The following is a 20,064-nucleotide window of genomic DNA, read 5'->3' as shown; positions in this document are numbered from 1 at the left end:
GAAGAGATGGGAACACAGGGGAATGAGATATCTCTTAGAGGTCTCCTCCTTCCCATCCCCTTCATTTCTAGCCTCATAGCCACCGTCAAACAGAGCCATAATTCTCCTCCTTCAGAGGAACCTCACAACACCAAAGTCATATCTACAGTGGAGAAGTAGGACATTTACTTGGCTGAGCGACCTTCCTTTCAGTGGTCGGTTAGCCGTTGCCAGAGCTTAGCTTGCTGAAGTCAACAGTTCCAGGCAGATGCTGTATTTTGCACGTCAGGCAAAGGGACAGTGAAAACTCTTTTTTTTCCTTCCTTCTCCCAACCAGGAAGAAGATCATTAGAAACAGATATAAGAACTTCCTTGCAAAATGTCCAATCTAATTTTCAACTCAAACGGTTCAGTGGACTTTTCATTCACCTGACATGGAAGAAACTAATTTATGTTCAATTTTGGAGAAGAGGGAGTCAAAAGAGAAGGGGAAATTCACCATCCTAGGAACAATTGCTTGTGAACAAGTTTTAAAACTCTTATACTGTTATGGTGGCATGCCTCTGAAACTCCACTTCCAGATGCCTCCCGACCATATTACTCATATGATTTCACCCCACATCCCTCCAACTCATTCCAGTCTGTCAAGACATCTCATCTTTTAAGTTCTCTCCTCTCCCCGGAGTGCCACTGTATTGTGTCTTGGATTTGACTAGAGTGCCTTAGTTTGTCCCATCAACTTTTTTTTCTCTGGGAGGCAGTCGGCACATTTTAGAGGACTTTACAGCATTAAAGAAAAAAAGGGGAAGAAAGCCCTTCCGGATGTCTGCTCTGAATTTGTTTGTGTTCTATTCTGTGTGTATCCTTCCTTTGTTCTGTCCTCTGCATCAGATGGAAAGTAATCATCCGGCCTGAAATGTATCTATAGCCAAGGCTCCATGTAAATTACAGAGAGAGATGACAAATTTCATGGCCTGGTTATGGTAAAAATGGCAAATTTCACAGTTTGTCATGGATTAATAGAAAAGGAAAACAAACACAAATGAAGTCATCCCAATTGTTAGAAATAATTCCAGAGCGACTATTTGATCAATTTAAACAATGGGATGGAATGCAGGCCATTCAACACGTAACCCACGATTTTAAATTTAATAAAGGACCTTGTAGCTTTATACTCAAACATCCTCATGCTGAAGGTTGAATTCAAACACACTTGCACTTCAGCCTGAGCCCGTAATGAGCAAGCTCCAAATTCCAAAAACCTGAGTTTACCCTTCTTCATGAAAAATAATAAAGCATCCATGAAATGTTTTCACGATGAACCATGGATTGCAGATTTTCAGGGTCGTTGGTGACATCATGATAGATGAGGAGATTTATCTACACGTTTGGAAATGTTACACAGCTCAGTCGCTCCACCTGGAAAATATCTTTAAAAGATTAAGGGACTGAGCCCATCTTCATAGTTCATTCCCTTTCGTTCTAGTTTCAACTTTATTCCCTATCCTTGCTCATTCTCAGTTACTACCACAACCTTGTGAAAAACGTGTTGACCAGGGCTTCACTCACCATGGGATTCTGAGAAGGGTCTTAGGGAAGAATTGGGTAATCCATCATCATCTCTTTAAACTCAGATTCTGTAGCCTGGGCTTAAGGCCTGGCATTCCTGCGGCTTTGGTAACTGTTTCTCCACATTGTCCAAAATCCCTCAAAAGAATTCCTCATTGTTTCAGAACCTGAGCAGTGTTATTGCACTGTACCTCATTTCTGTGTCTGTATTTGGCTTATGATCCATATAGCTGTGTTTTTCTATAGCATTCACGTCTGGAGTCTGAAAAACAAATTCCAAGATTATAGTAGAATTAACATACAGCCAAAATTACATTCATTAGAGCTAAAGTTTTCGGGTTGCCTGATACTTGTCAATCCAATCAAACTGACCATAAAAATTTGGTCTGAATAAACCTGTTAACCACTTTAGATTCTTCCACAAAAATGAAGACCTCTAGCTAGACTGTAAGTGCTACCGTATATGCAGGTGAATAAAAGTAGGAAGATAAAACAAGCGGTGACAATTGATGCCTTCAAGCACTAAGGTTTAGGGACTGTCCAAAAGTCTCAGGCGGAATAGGCACAGGACAGGGTTTATATTATAAAAGTACTATTCTAAATCCCTAATAAAGAAGGCATAGCTCATTTTTCACCTCTGCATATTCAAAGCAATCACATTTGGTTTATTGTCAGCTTTGAAATTCATGATTAAGTCATCTGGAATTTAGAAATAAACAACAAAGAGTAGTCAGATACTGATGCCTCTTTTTATTACTTTATTGGGAGATTTTTAAGTCCATGGGAAAAAAGACAAGCAGAATGACCCCGGCTTCACCTTCAGTCCCTTCAGTGCTTCCATAAACATTCTGTCCCACACTTTCACCTTGCTCACATATGTCACCTTGTAATGTCCCTGTGTGTATGTCCTACCTACACAACTAGACTGTAAGTTCCTTTAGGGGAGGGTCTTTATCATCTTTTAATCCATCCTGGAAACACTGAGAATAATTCAAGGCCGTAAGTTCTAGCTGACTTGAGAGACACTCCTCAGGACCCCATCAAGGCCATCAGTTGCACAGCTTGCCAATTTCGCTGTAGTCATCTGCAACGGGTCTTCCTAAATCACTGCTAAGGACTCAAGTCCCCAGAGCTCCATGGAATATCACCACTTAATATTCCCAGCACTGCCATAGAAAACAGTTTCATATGCAAATATAGCCACTCAGCTTTCTGATCAGAGAAGCTTCACATTAAGGAAAGGCTGCTGGAACATCTGGTGTCCCATCAAGTTCCGAATATCACCATCAGTAAAGAGTGAGCCCCGTTTGGAGCTTGAGGATAAAGGCACTAGCCTCTGGCTGAGCCCCCGGTCCATATTGCTGATGGAATCTGAAGACAATAGTCATTTGCTCTGACTAAGTCTATGACAAATGATATAGGTTCTGGCCGATAAGAAAGAACTGAAATTTGAACCTGTTTTAAGGCCACAGGATCTTATGTTCACTAGTGCTCTGTTGTCTTAATTCTCATTCCCTGATAAAAAAAAAGTCTCTGCAATTTTCTGGGGGGTGAAGTAGGGATTGGTGGGCAATACCACTGAGCCACTATAGACGAAGGAACTTCCAAAAATCAGAGGTTGAGCAAAGAGTTGGGTGTAAAGCTGAAATCTAAAGAATCCAAAGCAGTCCTTGAAGCAAAGGCTAAAACCAAGGGGCCAGAAGCAGGAATGGAAAGTAGAAATCCAGAGTTAGAAGCTGAAACCCTGGTGGATCAAAAGTGATCAATCTAATACCAATGAGCTATAGTCTAAAAAATGGCCATTTTTTTTTTTTTGCTTGCTCTCATACACCCTTTTAAAACAGATGCTTAGATAAGCCATAAAGAACAAAGGAAAAATGTACATTGCCTCTTCTTGGTGTTTCTTTCATCTCACAGGAAAGATGACAGGGCTTTCTAAACTTATCCAGTGGAAAACTCAGACCCAATTTGAGTATTCTTGAAGTAGGAGGTTGGATCACTTGACCTCTCTTCTTAACCCCATCTAGTGCATCAAGTTTAAGAACTAGCCCTGACCTTTTTTCAACAAATCCTTGAATTCCCCATTTTGGGTTTTGTGGCTGCATGAGAGGCAGGGCTTGGTCTTATTAGGCTGGGTGCAGGTGGAAGTGGTAAAGATGTGGTTGATACCCTTCAGTGGGGGTTATTAGAGGTGCAGAATGATACACTCAGGCTGAAGGAATAGCCAGAGGTCCCACAGAACTTCCTCCTCCTCTGCCTGATACCTGTCAGTTACATTTCATCTCGTATTGGTCTTCAGTCTGCCAGAGGGCAATTGGTAGACCTTTCTAACTGACCTAAAACATCTCCAGGTATCCTGATGCCAGAGCTATGGTGGCAATCATGTTATAGGTTAATGGTTAGCTGTGAGGTGAAATTAACTTAAATCTGATAATGCAGACTTGGGTTTGCCACTTACCAACTGTGGGGCTTTGAGCAAACTACTTAATCTCTTTAAGACTAAGGTGTTAAATTTGTCAAATGGTTTTCTTCAAGATGTATGTATTCATTAGAGAGGCACATAAGGCTGTTGATGATGATGGTGATGACGATGATGATGATGATGATGGTGGTGGTGGTGATGAGGATGATGATGATATCTATCAGCCACTTTACCCAACAGCAATTAATTTTCTATTGGTATAGGTCAGCCAGCTCTGCTCCAGGCAAGACTCAGGGATTCAGGTTGTACCTAGTAAGTGGTTCTGATTGGAGCCCCATCAAATCCTCTGTATCTGCACAAGGAAAGAGGAAAGCAAGAAAGCCAAGAATCTCATGGAGATTTAAGAGGCCGAATCTATTTACACACCATTGACCAGAATCAGTCCCACAGCTTTACTTAGATTCAGTGGGCTTGGGGAATGTCCCAGAAAGAGGAGGGGAAACACACACATTGGTAAGTATTGCTAGGATCTGCCCTAGCCACCGTGGAGGCAGTTCATCTAGCTATTGGCAGCAGTTCGTGGAACTGGGCATGGAGAATCTTGAGCACTAGAAACCAGGCTATGAATCAAAGAAGCAAGGGCTATAGTAGAGATTAGGAGGACACGTCTTCATAGATGGGGAGCTGACGAGGGATAAATATAACCATTTTAGTGGACCTGCTTATCATCACCTCATTTATCCAATACTTTCCTGGATAAATGAGAGTGGGAATCCTTCCTTAGTCCAATCCTAACTAATATGATGTGAAGCCTGGATGTCTTTGTAAAGCCACTTTCCAAAAGCTGTTGAGATTGCTATAAATTGGTACAGTCAGGAAAAGCTTCAAAGAAAGTTAAGAACTTGATCTATGTTTTCAAATAGGCAAAGAACTAGACAATTGATACAAGGGTGAAAAGTTCATATGCTGTTAGCTGTTTTGTCCCCTAATTACCAAGGAAGATGATGAAAATTAAAGAGGGGAGAGTCACTAAAATTTTTGGACATAGAGTGAAAATGGTCATAGGATGAAAATATATCCTTCCATTTAAAAAAATTTTAATGTTATAGGCAAATTATTTTTTAAAAGATACCTTCTTCAGCCGTAAGTTCTGAACTTGATGGTACAGACTTCATGTTTACAGATAAAGGGAGGGTTGCAATGTAGAAAGTTGCCAAAAAGCGTCCCTAATCTTCTTACAAAATTGTCTAAGAGTCTCATGATACACGTGCTTTCTGCTTTAACTGAACAAAAAAAAAAAAAAAAGGGAGGGTGGGGGGAGGAAAGGAAGTACTGTGACAAGGGATGGACCTAAGGGAAAAGAAATACTCAGAAAATGATCAATAATTCTTCCATATTTTCTTCTAGGGTACAAGAAAAAAAGTCAAGGGCTTTACCACCAAGTTTAGATAAAGTCTAGTAGCTTGAGAACTTTTCATGCCAAAGCATCAGTGTTCCAGTCCCTAGGGATACTATATGTAGTATAATATATAGTATGTGTGTATGTTATATAACATATATAACATATATGTATGGTATAAAAAGGAAATGGAACCGACTTACAGTTCATGCACCTACAGATCTTCCTCACTTGAGTGACTTCTTCTCAATTATTAGAGGCCTGTAGATGAAGGAAAATGTAAGTCTGTTATGTAGCACCTGATAAGAGAAATATGGAGAGGCTGATATATACACATTACCCAGTTGTTATATTTATTATATTTTACTTTAATTAGTTTTCCTTTTAAAGCTAAAACATGATCATAGGTAGTGGAATTTAATTAACTTTTACAGGTCTGTTCCAACAAATAATGTAACCTATTTTTAATGCATTTCTAAGAGCAGAAGCGTTTACCTTCCTCTGTGATATAAGTTATCTATACCGAAACAACTTATTTTCTCTAAAACCATTTCTTCCTCCTGAAGCTCCTAATTCTTATAATGTTTCCCCCCATGTTGGTTATTTATCTTTTGTTTCTCAGGCCCACAGTCTTCCCTTCTACACTCTGCTGAGTATTGCTGGGGCTGGAAGCCTGCAAACTACATTTCCCAGATTCCTTGCCAGCTGCCTTCTTATTCATGTCCTGCCAGTTGGAGGAACTGTTTGAAAATTAGAAAGTGGGAGGAAAGACAGAAGCAGTGGTTTGGGTTTTTTTTTCTCTGCTTCTTATTTCAACAGCACAGCAGTCTCTAGGAATTTCTGATGGTATCGTGACAGCAGGCGCAGAGGAACTACAGCTTCTAGAGCCCCAGAGCGGGCAGCCCCGACCACGGTTCTGGTTACCCTGAGGCAGCATTTCGTCGGCAGTTTTTGGCGGCAGCAGGTCTGGGCTCCTAAGCTCCAGTCCAAGAGCACCAGAAGCTTCCTACTTTTTCCATTAGTCTGTCTAGGTATAAAGCCTTGACGTCATGCATGACCATTCTCCCTCTCTGATACAGCTTGTCAATCATCTTTTGCTTCATAATATGCTTCACACGCATATATTCTTTCTTTTCTATTCTCATTTACTCTGCCCTGGCCCACTCCTCATTCCCTGCTTGTTTCATGGGACCCTACAATATTCCCCCAGACACGAAACTGGGAGAGACCTGCATTTAAATTTCAGTTCTTCCACTTACTTGCTGTGTGGCCTTGGACAAGTTATTTCACTTCTTTAAGACTCAGTTTCCTCATCTGTAGTAATAATAAGCAAAAATCGTTAAGTTATTGAGAACTACAATGTACTTGGGGCTCTGTTATCATTCTCTATTTTAATACTTATCATAATCCCATGATGTATATGTTATGATGCTTTCATTTTTATAGTTGAAAAAACTGAGGTTTAGCAGAGTTAAGGAATTTGCTTAAGATCTCACTGCTGATTAAGGGAGGAAGTCGGAGATGAACCCGGGTACCTCTGACTTAAAAGACTGTGCTCTTAAGCTTATTTAAGTGCAGATCATAATATAGATATTGTGAGGTTATTGCAATGATTAAATGAGATGTGTAAAGCGTGTATAGGGCCAACATATAATAAGCATGTAATGAATGATGGATTTTATGTCATAAAAGTACTATAGTATTCTTTATATCTGATGTAGTCTTCTTTACATCTTATTACATGTGTATATCAATAGCCCTATATATCCTGCTTTGATCATCTTAACCCAAATGATTGGGTGTTTATCCCCCCTAGAAACTTATATGAGAGTTAATAGGAAAATAGGTTTTGCCTTACAGTTAGTTTTGCTGGAACATATAAGTTTTATAGACAGATTCACGCTCGCATTAAAGTACCCATATATTTCCTTATGTATTAATTTGTTCATACATGAATATACCCTTTTCTTTTTGTGTAGGCAGAGTCTTAGTTGACACTTAAAAAAACTTACATACACTTGAATCTTTAATGTTTTTGACATTAGAAGAGCAATCAAGATAAGTGGAAAAGCCAACTTCCAGGAAGCAGGAGTTGGCCCAAGGAGGTCAAGAGCAGCCCAATTAGAGAAAAAGGGGGAAAATCCTAAAGACAGATCCCATGCAAGCCTAGAGTTAGAACACAGATCCAGTGAATTCTGTTTCAAAATACAGTATATTTTTTCACGTAGTCTGGCAATGTTCTTTGCTGAACCACTGGCTTTATTCGTTTCAGTAATAATGTTTTATACCCCAAAGTCAAAAATTAGCAAAATTAGGAACCCAAGCAAACTTTTTGGCATCTTCTGTTATCAATTCTTAAAATTTCTGGAGCATCACCTCATATTCAAAGGATTTTGTTTATTTTTAAAGCAACCTGTCTCTCCTTTCTTACCATCCGTGGATAATTAGAATTAGCTCCTCAGGAGGCTTGTGGTATAGCAAAAAGAGGAGTGAATGGGGGTCAGGAGACCTGGGGTCTGATGGTGGCTCTGATGCTAAACATCTCTGTGAACTTTTTGAGCCTTCATTCTCTCCTTTGTACAATGAGACCTGCAGTTCCACCTGGTGCAGAAATTTTGATTTTAATTAAGAATAATGGGGCTTCCCTGGTGGCGCAGTGGTTACGAATCCGCCTGCCAATGCAGGGGACATGGGTTCGATCCCTCATCCAGGAAGATCCCACATGCCGTGGAGCAACTAAGCCCGTGCGCCACAACTACTGAGCCTGCGCTCTAGAGCCCGCAAGCCACAACTACTGAGCCCGCGCGCTGCAACTACTGAAGCCCGCACGCCTAGAGCCCGTGCTCCGCAACAAGAGAAGCCACAGCAATGAGAAGCCTGTGCACCACAACGAAGAATAGCCCCTGCTCGCCATAACTAGAGAAAGCCCGCGCGCAGCAAAGAAGACACAACACAGCCAAAAAGAAAAAAAGAGTACTATTCCATTCTGATTCATTGCAATGAATTGAAGCATACCCAAAGCGTGAATTTGGCTGCATTCCAAAATTCTGCCTCTGGGAACTCTAATCTTAACAATTTCACAGAACATTCAGTTGACCAAACGCTCTGAGCAACCACTCTGTGTGCATTTGCTTAATGTTCTGGAGGATGCAGGACCCAGTACCAACCTCCAGGGAGCTTATCTTCGAACTGGTGAAGCAACACCAAAGAGAAAATGCAGGTACAAGGTGAAATAGGACATGAATCAATTTTTTGGAGTGCTAAGCTGACAATAGTGTTGGGAACAATCACGGACAAAGAAGAAGGCATGGGCCCTTTGAGGGAGAGTTTAAAGGCAAGTTTGACCAAAGTGGAATGAGTGAAGAAGAGGGAGAGGATGAGCAGAAAACAGTATGGGCAGAGAGTGAAAACTCTCGAATGCCTGTATAAGAAAACTTGACTTCATTCACCACACAATAGGGAACCATTATTAGGTTTTAAACAAGAAAATGATAACTTCTAAAGAATCAGGAAGGCTGTCAAAATTGTTATTGGTCATGACATACAGATGTTTCATACATCTGAATGAACCGCTAAACCTTCAGAATTTGGTCTTTATCTCATCTAATTGGATGAGTTGGACGGGTTCTCACAATCCATAAGAGCTTTATTTCAAACATACAAGTCACACTTACAGACATTCTTTTAAGTGTGTTTTGCTTCAATTAAGATACCTCCAACTTAAAGTGAATAAAGATCAAAACTAGTAGCTAGCGACAAAGTAAAAGCATCAAAGAATCCCAGTCTCTAGAACTTTCTTATTTATTTTTTTAACTAGATGTTATTTTACAAGGGGCTATTGAGCCTTTACACTCCTCTCACATCTTTATACACATGTTGCTTATTCATTTCTTCAGTTTTGCAGTAAAGTTAAAACTCTGTCTTCATCCCAAGAAGGCAATTGATTACATTTTAGGGGACAACCATGCCAATCACTTGGGTGGCTGGTGGATATTTCCTTGTTTTGTCATATTTAAAAGAACCAAACAGAAAACTTCCAGCATTCACCACCAAGGATTGGAGAGAGAAGAAATATCTATCTATTAGCAGGAAACTTTGCTGTTTTCTCTACTGAATTAACTCCAATCATTTTCAAGAAAGAACATTTCAATACGTTTTTCTGACAGGTAGGAAATTAACTACATACCAGAAGCTATTGAATTCAACTTTAACAGTATCAATAAACATTTCTGATTAAATTATGAAATTGATTTTATAATTTTGACCATTATGTTTTTACATCAATATCATCATATGGCAGTAAATGTAGTTACCACTTCCTTATTGATCTCAGACATGGCACTCTAAAGTATTCATTTGACTATATTACAAAATCAAACTTGATTTCCTGTAGTACTGCAGTAACTTCAGGTCGTAATCTAGTCTGAAGAATCAAAATAGATGAATTATTCAGTTATTAAAATACATATTTTTCCTTGGAGGAAAAGGAACACTTTGGTCAAGCCATCCTTAATGATTGTGTTATAGGATATTTCTCCATGTGGGATTACTTTGTGTGGGTCTCACATAAATATACTATTGCCTCCCACTTATGTGTTATCAATCATGTTTCTGGTGAATAACATAAACACCACTCGAAAAGAAAGAAATGTTTATCCTTCCTACTTAGGAATTCAACCAAAATGCAATGTTTCCATGACTTTAAAAACCAATGTCTTGGTCTCCCCAGCACATCCCATCAAAATAATACTAATATATTGAGCCACTGCATTTCCTGAGAGAGTTACATATCTTATGTGTCTTTCACTGGATACATTTTTTTTATTGGAGTATAATTGCTTTGCAATGTTGCATTAATTTCTGCTGAAAAACTAACTGGATCAGCTATATGTATACATATATCCCCTCCCTCTTAGACCTCCCTCCCACCCACCCACCTACCCCATCCCACCCATATAGGTCATCACAGAGCAATGAGCTAAGCAACCTGTGCTATACAGCAGGCTCCCACTAGCTATCTATTTTACACATGGTAGTGTATTTATGTCAAATCTAATCTCCCAATTCATCCCACCCTCCCCTTCCCCCACTGTGTCGACATATCTGTTCTCTACATCTGTGTCTCTATTCCTGCCCTGGAACTAGGTTCATCTGTACCATTTTTCTAGATTTCACATATATGCATTAACATACGATATTTATTTTTCTCATTTTTGACTAATTCACTCTGTATGACAGACTCTAGGTCCATCCATGTCTCTACAAATGACCCAATTTCATTCCTTTGTATGGCTGAGTAATATCCCATTGTATATATGTACCACACCTTCTTTATCCTTTCATCTGCCGTTGGACATTTAGGTTGTTTCCATGTCCTGGTTATTGTAAATAGTGTCACAATCAATATTGGGATACATGTGTCTTTTTGAATTATGGTTTTCTCAGGGTATATACCCAGTAGTGAGATTGCTGGGGCATATGGTAGTTCTATTTTTAGTTTTTTAAGGAACCTCCATACTGTTCTCATAGTGGCTGTATCAATTTACATTCCCACCAACAGTGCAAGAGGGCTCCCTTTTTTCCAGACCCTCTCCAGCATTTATTGTTTGTAGATTTCTTGTTGATGGCCATTCGGACCGGAGTGAGGTGATACCTCACTGTAGTTTTGATTTGCATTTCTCTAGTTATTAGTGCTGGTGAGCATCTTTCATGTGCCTCTTCGCCATCTGTATGTCTTCTTCAGAGAAATGTCTATTTAGGTCTTCTGCCCATTTTTTGATTGGGTTGCTTATTTTTTGATTTTGAGCTGCATGAGCTGTTTGTATATTTTGGAGATTAATCCTTTGTCTGTTGCTTCATTTGCAAATATTTTCTCCCATTCTGAGGGTTGTCTTTTCTTCCTATTTGTGGTTTCCTTTGCTGTGCACAAGCTTTTAAGTTTAATTAGGTCACATTTGTTTATTTCTGTTTTTATTTTCATTACTCTAGGAGATGGGTCAAAAAGATCTTGCTGTGATTTATGTCAAAGTGTGTTTTTCCTGTTTTCCTCTAGGAGTTTTATAGCATTTGGTCTTACATGTAGGTCTTTAATTCACTTTGAGTTTATTTTTGTGTATGGTGTTAGGGAGTGTTTTTTTTTTTTTTTGAATTTTATTTTATTTTTTTGTACAGCAGGTTCTTATTAGTTATCTATTTTATACATATTACTGCATATACGTCAATCCCAGTCTCCCAGTTCATCCCACCCCCCCACCCCTGCTTGCCCCCCTTGGTGTCCATACTTTTGTTCTCTCTATCTGTGTCTCTATTTCTGCCTTGCAAACCAGTTCATCTGTACCATTTTTCTAGATTCCACATATATGTGTTAATATATGATATTTGTTTTTCTCTTTCTGATTTGCTTCACTCTGTATGACAGTCTCTAGGTCCATCTATGTCTCTACAAATGACCCAATTTTGTTCCTTTTTATGGCTGAGTAATATTCTATTGTATATATGTACCACAACTTCTTTATCCATTCGTCTGTTGATAGGCATTTAGGTTGCTTCCATGACCTGGCTATTGTAAATAGTGCTGCAATGAACATTGGGGTGCATGTTTTTTTGAATTATGATTTTCTCTGCGTATATGCCCAGTAGTAGGATTGCTGGGTCATATGGTTGTTCTATTTTTAGTTTTTTAAGGAACCTCCATACTGTTCTCCATAGTGGCTGTATCAATTTACATTCCCACCAACAGTGCAAGAGGGTTCCCTTTTCTCCACACCCTCTCCAGCATTTGTTTTTTTGTAGATTTTCTGATGATGCCCATTCTAACGGGTGTGAGGTGATACCTCATTATAGTTTTGATTTGCATTTCTCTAATGATTAGTGATGTTGAGCATCCTTTCATGTGTTTTTAGCAATCTGTATATCTTCTTTGGAGAAATGTCTATTTAGGTCTTCTGCCCATTTTTGGATTGGATTGTTTGTTTTTTTGATATTGAGCTGCATGAGCTGCTTGTAGATTTTGGAGATTAATCCTTTGTCAGTTGCTTCATTTGCAAATATTTTCTCCCATTCTGAGGGTTGTCTTTTCGTCTTGTTTATAGTTCCCTTTGCTGTGCAAAAGCTTTTAAGTTTCATTAGGTCCCATTTGTTTATTTTTGTTTTTTATGTCCATTAGTCTAGGAGGTGGGTCAAAAAACATCTTGCTGTGATTTATGTCAAAGAATGTTCTTCCTGTGTTTTCCTCTAAGAGTTTTATAGTGCCCGGTCTTACATTTAGGTCTTTAATCCATTTTGAGTTCATTTTTTGTGTATGGTGTTAGAGAGTGTTCTAATTTCATTCTTTTACATGTAGCTGTCCAGTTTTCCCAGCACCATTTATTGAAAAGGCTGTCTTTTCTCCATTGTATATCCTGGCCTCCTTTGTCATAGATTAGTTGACCATATGTATGTGTGTTTATCTCTGAGCTTTCTATCCTGTATCATTGATCTATATTTCTGTTTTTGTGCCAGTACCATATTGTCTTGATTACTGTAGCTTTGTAGTATAGTCTGAAGTTGGGGAGCCTGATTCCTCCAGCTCCGTTTTTCTTTCTCAAGATTGCTTTGGCTATTTGGGGTCTTTTGTGTTTCCATACAAATTGTAAAATTTTTGTTCTAGTTCTGTGAAAAATGCCATTGGTAATTTGGTAGGGTTTGCATTGAGTCTGTAGATTGCTTTCAGTAGTACAGTCATTTTCACAATATTGATTCTTGAAAAAGTTTCTGTTATATGGCCAACATTTAAAACCAATGGAAAATTTTATTCAGCAAAAAATAAATTATACATCAAATAATAGATTTTCAATAAACAGACTCCAGAATCTTCAAGTTGGAAGCAATCATAAAGCTCAATTCATCCAGCTTTCCCCAAAGCAGAATTGTCCTGTGCACCATCCCAGAAAATGACCAACTGATCTATCTCAACAGCACTGGAGCCAGAGGACTTTCTCTTTTCTAGATAGGTCATTCCATTCTTGAATAATAGTGAACATTGGAAGTTTTTTCTTATAAAACACTAAAATTTATTTACTGATTGATTTAATGCTTAAGGGGGGAAGGCATTATGAAAACTCTCACTTCAATAAAAGTGAATCTAGCCCTAGATATTAGTCTCCTATTTTATTATAAGAATATCTTACTGGTTTAATTTATGTAGGATAAGAAAATCTCTGAAAGGAAAGATATTTCCAGAAAGTTTGAAAGAGACAAAACAACAGAAATCTAATATTTTTATTTTACTGACCAAGATGTTGGATTTCTACGGAGCTGGAGATTTGAAAAGCACGTGACAGCACATGACTTATTGCTCCAAGCTCATTAAAATGAGCACTGCTCTCACTAGGATGATACCTAGTCATCGTTTTAACAATGAATGGATAGGCTCTGAGATAGAATGATTAATTCAATAATTTATTTGTTAGGCAACTCTATGGAGTGTATTCTTCTCTGTGTCCAGCTCTCTACAAGACTGTTAAGAGTAAGCTGAGCATAATCTCTCCTCTCACAAGCCGGTGGGAGAAACAGACAGCAACTAAGAATGCAGAGAGCACATAGTGTGCAAAGAGAAGGTTCTGTGATAGGAAGGAGAAAGCCCAGTTTCCACCAGGAGTTCTATCCTGATTTGCTTGTCTTGCCTGGATTACTGCAACTGGCCTTCTAACAACCAATTCAATTCTGCTTCACTCAAATTCACCTTTCATACTCGTTCGTGATGCTTTTTCTAAAATACTAACCTGACTATGCTATTCCCTTGCCTTCAAGCAAAAGTGCATGCTCCTTGGTGTGATATACAGTCATTTATAAGAAGTTCCTACTGTCCTCCAGCCATTTCTCTCGGTACCAGCCCCACCTCATACCTTGTCCTCCAGCCACACTGACTTCCTTGTGGATGTCCAGACACTCAGGGCTCGCTCACCTCTGGGTCTTCATCCACAAGGATCTCTTCACTGAGGATGACTGTCCTTCCTTGTTTTCTTCGTAGAACAAATTCAATTGAAGCCTCAGATCTCGGCCCAAAGTATCTTTTCAGGAAGTCATTCTGAGTCTCCCAATCGGGGTCTGGCATTTTTCTTCTTGGTTCAAGAGCACCTTGTGTTTACCTTAATTATGGATAGTAAGTTATTGAAAGTCTGTAGCGGTTATGATCCGTACCACTTAGGTTCTGTGATCACCTTATCCAAAGAGAGAGAGAGAGGGAGGGATGAGGGAGAGATGGAGGAAGGGAAGAAGGAAGGAAGGAAAGAAGGGAATATGCCTATTTCATAGGTTATTATTAAGCAGTAAAGAAAAATTTTGTGTAAATAAATTATTTAACCTACATCTTCCATAGATCTCAACCTTTCTTGAGTGTTGATAATTATCAAATTGATAAATATTTAAAAGATGGATGAGTTAGTGAGATTCTGTTAGTGGCTTTGAGTGGCCCAAAGGAGTATTTACAATGTTCACAGATTATATTCCAAGCCTTGTCTGCTCAGACATCCTTTCAGTAACTTAGTACCATGAAAGCTCCAGTTTGACTGCAGGTAAAAGACAGTCAGCACAGGCTTCCTTGGAGCAAAAGTGGCTCTAGTGCTGACAGAGGGAAGGTTTGACTCATCAGATTTGGGTAGCACAATCTCATTCTTTACTGGTTACTATACTGAAGTTCATCCAAGGTTAAGAAAAGGTAGACAGAATTGCATGGAGGCAGATTCTACAATAACAACACTGACAGGCAACCTGAAGACGTTTATCCTTAACATTGTTCAAAAGAGAAGGTTCATTCTTACAAAAACAATCATCGGTACTATCCCTAAGCCTCAGAACTTGAATTCAACTTAAAAAGCAACAGGGCTTTCTTTTCCTTCTTCCTTCACTGTTTTTAAACTTTTGATGTTTTAAAAGTTTTAAATAAACTGCTCATTTAAAGTTCACAGCAAATTTTTCTCTGATAGTGAAACTTCAATTCCACCTTTGCAGATTAAAATAACATTACTTGTGTCTGTGATGCCCCCATGGAGAGAGGGTAATAAGCCACATGCACTTGGGGACGTTGGAGACTCATTTTGGAAAGTAAGCAAACATTACTCAATGCGAAACTTCCTCAGGCAAACTTATAAGATCTAAAATGGAAAATTAAGTGCTCGTGCTATACAGATTCATCACGACTCTTGGAACAGGAATTAGAAGAGTGTGATGTAGACCAGGGTTCGGCACACATTTCTGTAAAGAATCAGATTGTCAATATTTTAGGCTTTTCAGGCCATATGATCCCTGTTTCAGCTACTCAGCTCCGCCATTGTAGGCAGAAAGCAGCTACAGACCATATATAAACAAATGAGTATGGTCGCGCTTTGATGAAACTTTATTTATGGCCACTGAAATTTGAATTTCATGTAATTTTTCCATGTCACAAGATATTCTTCTTTTGATTTTTTTTCTTAATCATTAAAAATCATTCTTAATTCCCAGGACATTTAAAAACAGGCAACGGGCTGGATTTGGGCTGTCAGGCGATACTTTATCCATCCCTGCTCTAGAATATATAACAAGGCACCTTTGGGCTATTAGGTAGAAACCAAGCTATGCTGCAGGTAAAGTAAAGGATGAGGATTAGACTGCTCCTTCCCAGGAGTATGGGTACCCTTGGGGAAGCTTACAGGGACTCCCTGGGTAATACTCTGCCAATTCCCAGGAAAGGGATGAGAATACATTCAAATATTTTTGCATGCTTGCTATATTTTGCACTTTTCATATATTGTCTGATTTAAGCCTTAAAATGGCCATATGACGGCATTTTTATTCTTTACATCCCCATTTTGCAGATGTGTAAACTGAGGCCATAAAGAGTCATATAACCTGGCCAAAGTCACACAGCAGCAAGCAGCAGTCATGAGATTCTCACTCGGTCTGCCTAACTGCAGGGTCCGTATGTTTTCTATTCTACTACCCACAGCACAATGTCCCTGAATCTGCCACTACCTTTGGAATTCACCATTTATAACCAGCAAGTGACTGAATGGTGTGGGAATCACCGACAGTGGCATTCAAGGCCTTCCATACCTGCTTCCATGATACACATGATGTGGCTTCAATCTTGTTGTCCAACTCCTCTCCCACTTGTCCCTTACATGAACTTTTTGAATCCTGAAGATGTCCTGCCTCTGTGTTTTTGTCAAGGCCATTTCCTATCCAGAAATTCCTGGCCTCCCAGGCCCAGTTCACATATTACCAGTACCAAGAGCCTTGCCTGGACCAGAACCTGAAAGGGACCCTTTTAACATGTGATTGCCTTGTACCTCCCAGCTGCACTCAAGATTATAGTCATTGATGTTTAGGTCTTACCCACCTGTTATTAGCTCCTTGAGGACAGATAAAGTACCACATGAATCTTTGAACCTTCATATATATTACATAGGTTGAGTGCTCAGTATTTGCTAAATAAGTTAACAATCAGATTCTTTATCCAAAAAAAAGCTACTATCATCCTCAGTAAAATAAAGGGTAGATCCTTTAAGATGGACAATGGAGGGATGCTCTCCAACAGGGACGAGTGATTAGGCCACTCGATTTTGTCCCTCACATTGGAAATTCAGCTCTCCTTGGCTATCAGCTCAACACATCAACCCTGGGGCAGAGAAGGAACTTCTGCCTCTTTCACATTCTGTCCCAAGCATGGGCACAACCTTTTCCTGAATTCCCCGTAGTACAGCTGAAATGAGGCAGAAGCATTTAAACAAGAGTTTATTAGAGGCTAGAGGATGACAAAAGGGAAATACACATAAAGAGGGACTAGAAAATGGGATTGTATGAGAAACATATAGTTTACAGCTCTGCAGCTGAGTTCGGCCACCGGGAAGCCTGCATGTGGCTGACGCCACTTCACGTCCCCACTCCTGGGAGCGCGTGTAAGTGTCCCTGGATTCTCTGAAATTGAGATTCAGGAGACATGGCCCCAAAGAGACAAAAGTTTGCTTTGACTCTGGCTATAACTTGCTGTCAAGACTTTCAGGTCTTTTGTTAGAGAAGCTACACTTTATCAGAAAAATAAGTTCCAGGGTGTCAACCTCCTTTAGGTCATAAATCATCTTGATCTGATGCAAAACCTCAAATCTGGGGAGAGGTAAAGTGCAGGAAATCAGAATCTGATACTGGATATAAAAAGAGAAGGGCTGTTTGCTGACTGTGTTGAGAGCAGAAAGTGCAAGTGGCTGAAATTGCAGAGGAAAGGACTTGGGTAGTTATAACAGAGACTTCTTATTAAAAGGATAGTTGGACCAGAGAAAGGCTATAAAAAGTCTGGATATGGGAAAAATGTTCCAATGGAATTGAGGTCAGTCACTCTCAGAGTGTCCCAGCTTATGATGGTTTGAAAGTAGGGACCAAGAGGCCAAGATATAGACTAAAGGACATTTAGATTTCTTTTCGGCATTGGGTGTCTTTAAATCATGGATTGTGGAATATGGCACTTGAAATGAGAACTCAACTTCTAATATAAAATCATGGGCAATTAATATGATTGTATTTTCTTTTTTTAATTTTAAAAAATTTTTTACTAAAGTATAGTTGATTTACAATGTTGTGTTAGTTTCAAGTGTACAGCACAGTGATTCAGTTTTATATATACTATATATGTATAATATATATATATTCCTTTTCAGATTCTTTTCCCTTATAGGTTATTACAAAATATTGAGTAGACTTCCCTGTGCTATACAGTAGGTCCTTATTAGTTATCTGTTTGATATATAGCAGTGTGTTTATGTTAATCCCAACCATAAAAACTATAAGAAAATACACTGAGTGTCGTTAAGTAGAAACACTAAAAAGATGCTTAAACTTTAGTGAGTTATTTATAATAGTTCAGAGAAAGATAGATAGAGGGAAGGATAGAGAGAGATACTGGAGAAACTTGTTGTGTGTCCATGAGCAAGTCAATTTCTTCTGGGTTTCCCCATCTGTAAAATGGGAAATGTTTCCAGGGCTGAGTAAGGATCAAATGAGATAATAGAGGTGAAAGAGTTTTGAAAAGTAGAAGGCACTCTCCCAAATGGAAGGGATTATGATTAGCTAAATGCATCACAGACCCAGCAGCATCAGGAAGGCTCAACCTCTGGCCAACAGCGGTCCAGCAGGTGATTTGAGTAAGGCTGAGGTTACATTTTGATTAACCCATATGAAGCCGTTACATCATCTAATGCAATGTGATACACCCAAACGGAGCGCCTTCAAGCCAAATTGAGCCTCTAGTTTCATGTTGTCGTGATTGTGTTTTTCATTAACTTCAGTGACCCTTGCAGTTCCCCATCTAAGGAATGGGGGGGCGGGGGGTGTCTGTAAGGAAGCCTGGGACAGAAGAGAGAAGTTTGGATGCTAAAGCAAGGGGACATTAACTTTCGCAAAAGAGTAAATTTAAAAAACATAAACAAGACCAATAGGTCAGTTAAACAAGTGGGTCATTTAGACTTGCCAAAGCATGTAATGAAATAGATAAGAATGAGTTTGGGGGGGCTGGTTTTGTTGTTCGTTTTGTCCCCCAAGGGAAGTACCTGGCAGGGTCATGCCTCGTTATTCATTTATTCCATGGTTGATATCTTTACTTGCTTTTATGTATAAATAAAATAAATGCAATTCACTTGACCATATAGAATAAAACTCTTATTAGAAAAGCAAGAGTGGTGGAGAATATTCTTTGAATACTGTTTTTGTAAGTCCATTATTATAGCTTTTTTAAAAGTGGGAGGGAAACTGTTTGCAGAGAAAACACTCACCCAAGACCAAAGCAAAGGAAGAGTCCTGGTTTGGACCCGTTTGGTTTGAAAAGTAGCATTCAGTTCAGCATGACTAGCAAGATAACCAGGCAAATGATTCATCAGGCTCGTAACTCAGCAGGTGTATTGCTGCGCGCCTGCCAAAGAACCATTCACGGCTCGTTTCAAGCTGCGACTTCCTCTGTGTGGCAAGAACAAGAGAGGAAGATGAAGCCCTCAGGTTTCCTCCTGTGGGTGTGTGCACATCATTTTAGTCCATTCTACTCAGAAAATATTTATCAAACACTCCTTCTGCACTCCTAAATGACACTGGTGGTGGCGGGAATGGGAATGGAGGTAAGGAAAGGAGAAGAATATAAAGGAGAAACTATCTCTGCACTCAAGGATTTTATGAACTAATTAGAAAAGTCCAGTTTCCCTTCATGAAAGCAATTATTGAACTACAAGTTAAGTTATAGTAGTGCGAACCCAAAAGCCAGGACACAGGTTATAGCACTAAATGAAAAGAAACATAAAACTAAGAATACACTCAAAATGAAATTTTGACTCAACGATTTTATATATACATGTGTGTGTGTACGTGTGTGTACATGTATATGTGTGTGTGTGTGTGTGTGTAAGAGTCACATACACACTGACAATAATAATTATAAAATTACATACCCAAATGTTAATACTGGTTATCTCTGCATATGGGTTCATAGGTGATTTTTTTTTCTTATTTATACAATTTTGTACTTTAACTTTCCTGCAGTGAATAGAATTCACTCTTAAAACCAGGAAAATAAATTACTAAAACACACACACACACACACACACACATATATCACATATGGCAAATGTGAACGCTGTGAGAAGAATAAGGAAATGTCCTAGAGGAGTTTTGACTGGAAGGGGCAGAAGCCCTGGGAGAT

The sequence above is a fragment of the Balaenoptera borealis genome (assembly GCF_965194805.1).
Source record: "Balaenoptera borealis genome assembly, chromosome: 15".
NCBI classification, from domain to species: domain Eukaryota; kingdom Metazoa; phylum Chordata; class Mammalia; order Artiodactyla; family Balaenopteridae; genus Balaenoptera; species Balaenoptera borealis.
This window is presented reverse-complemented; position numbering follows the sequence as displayed.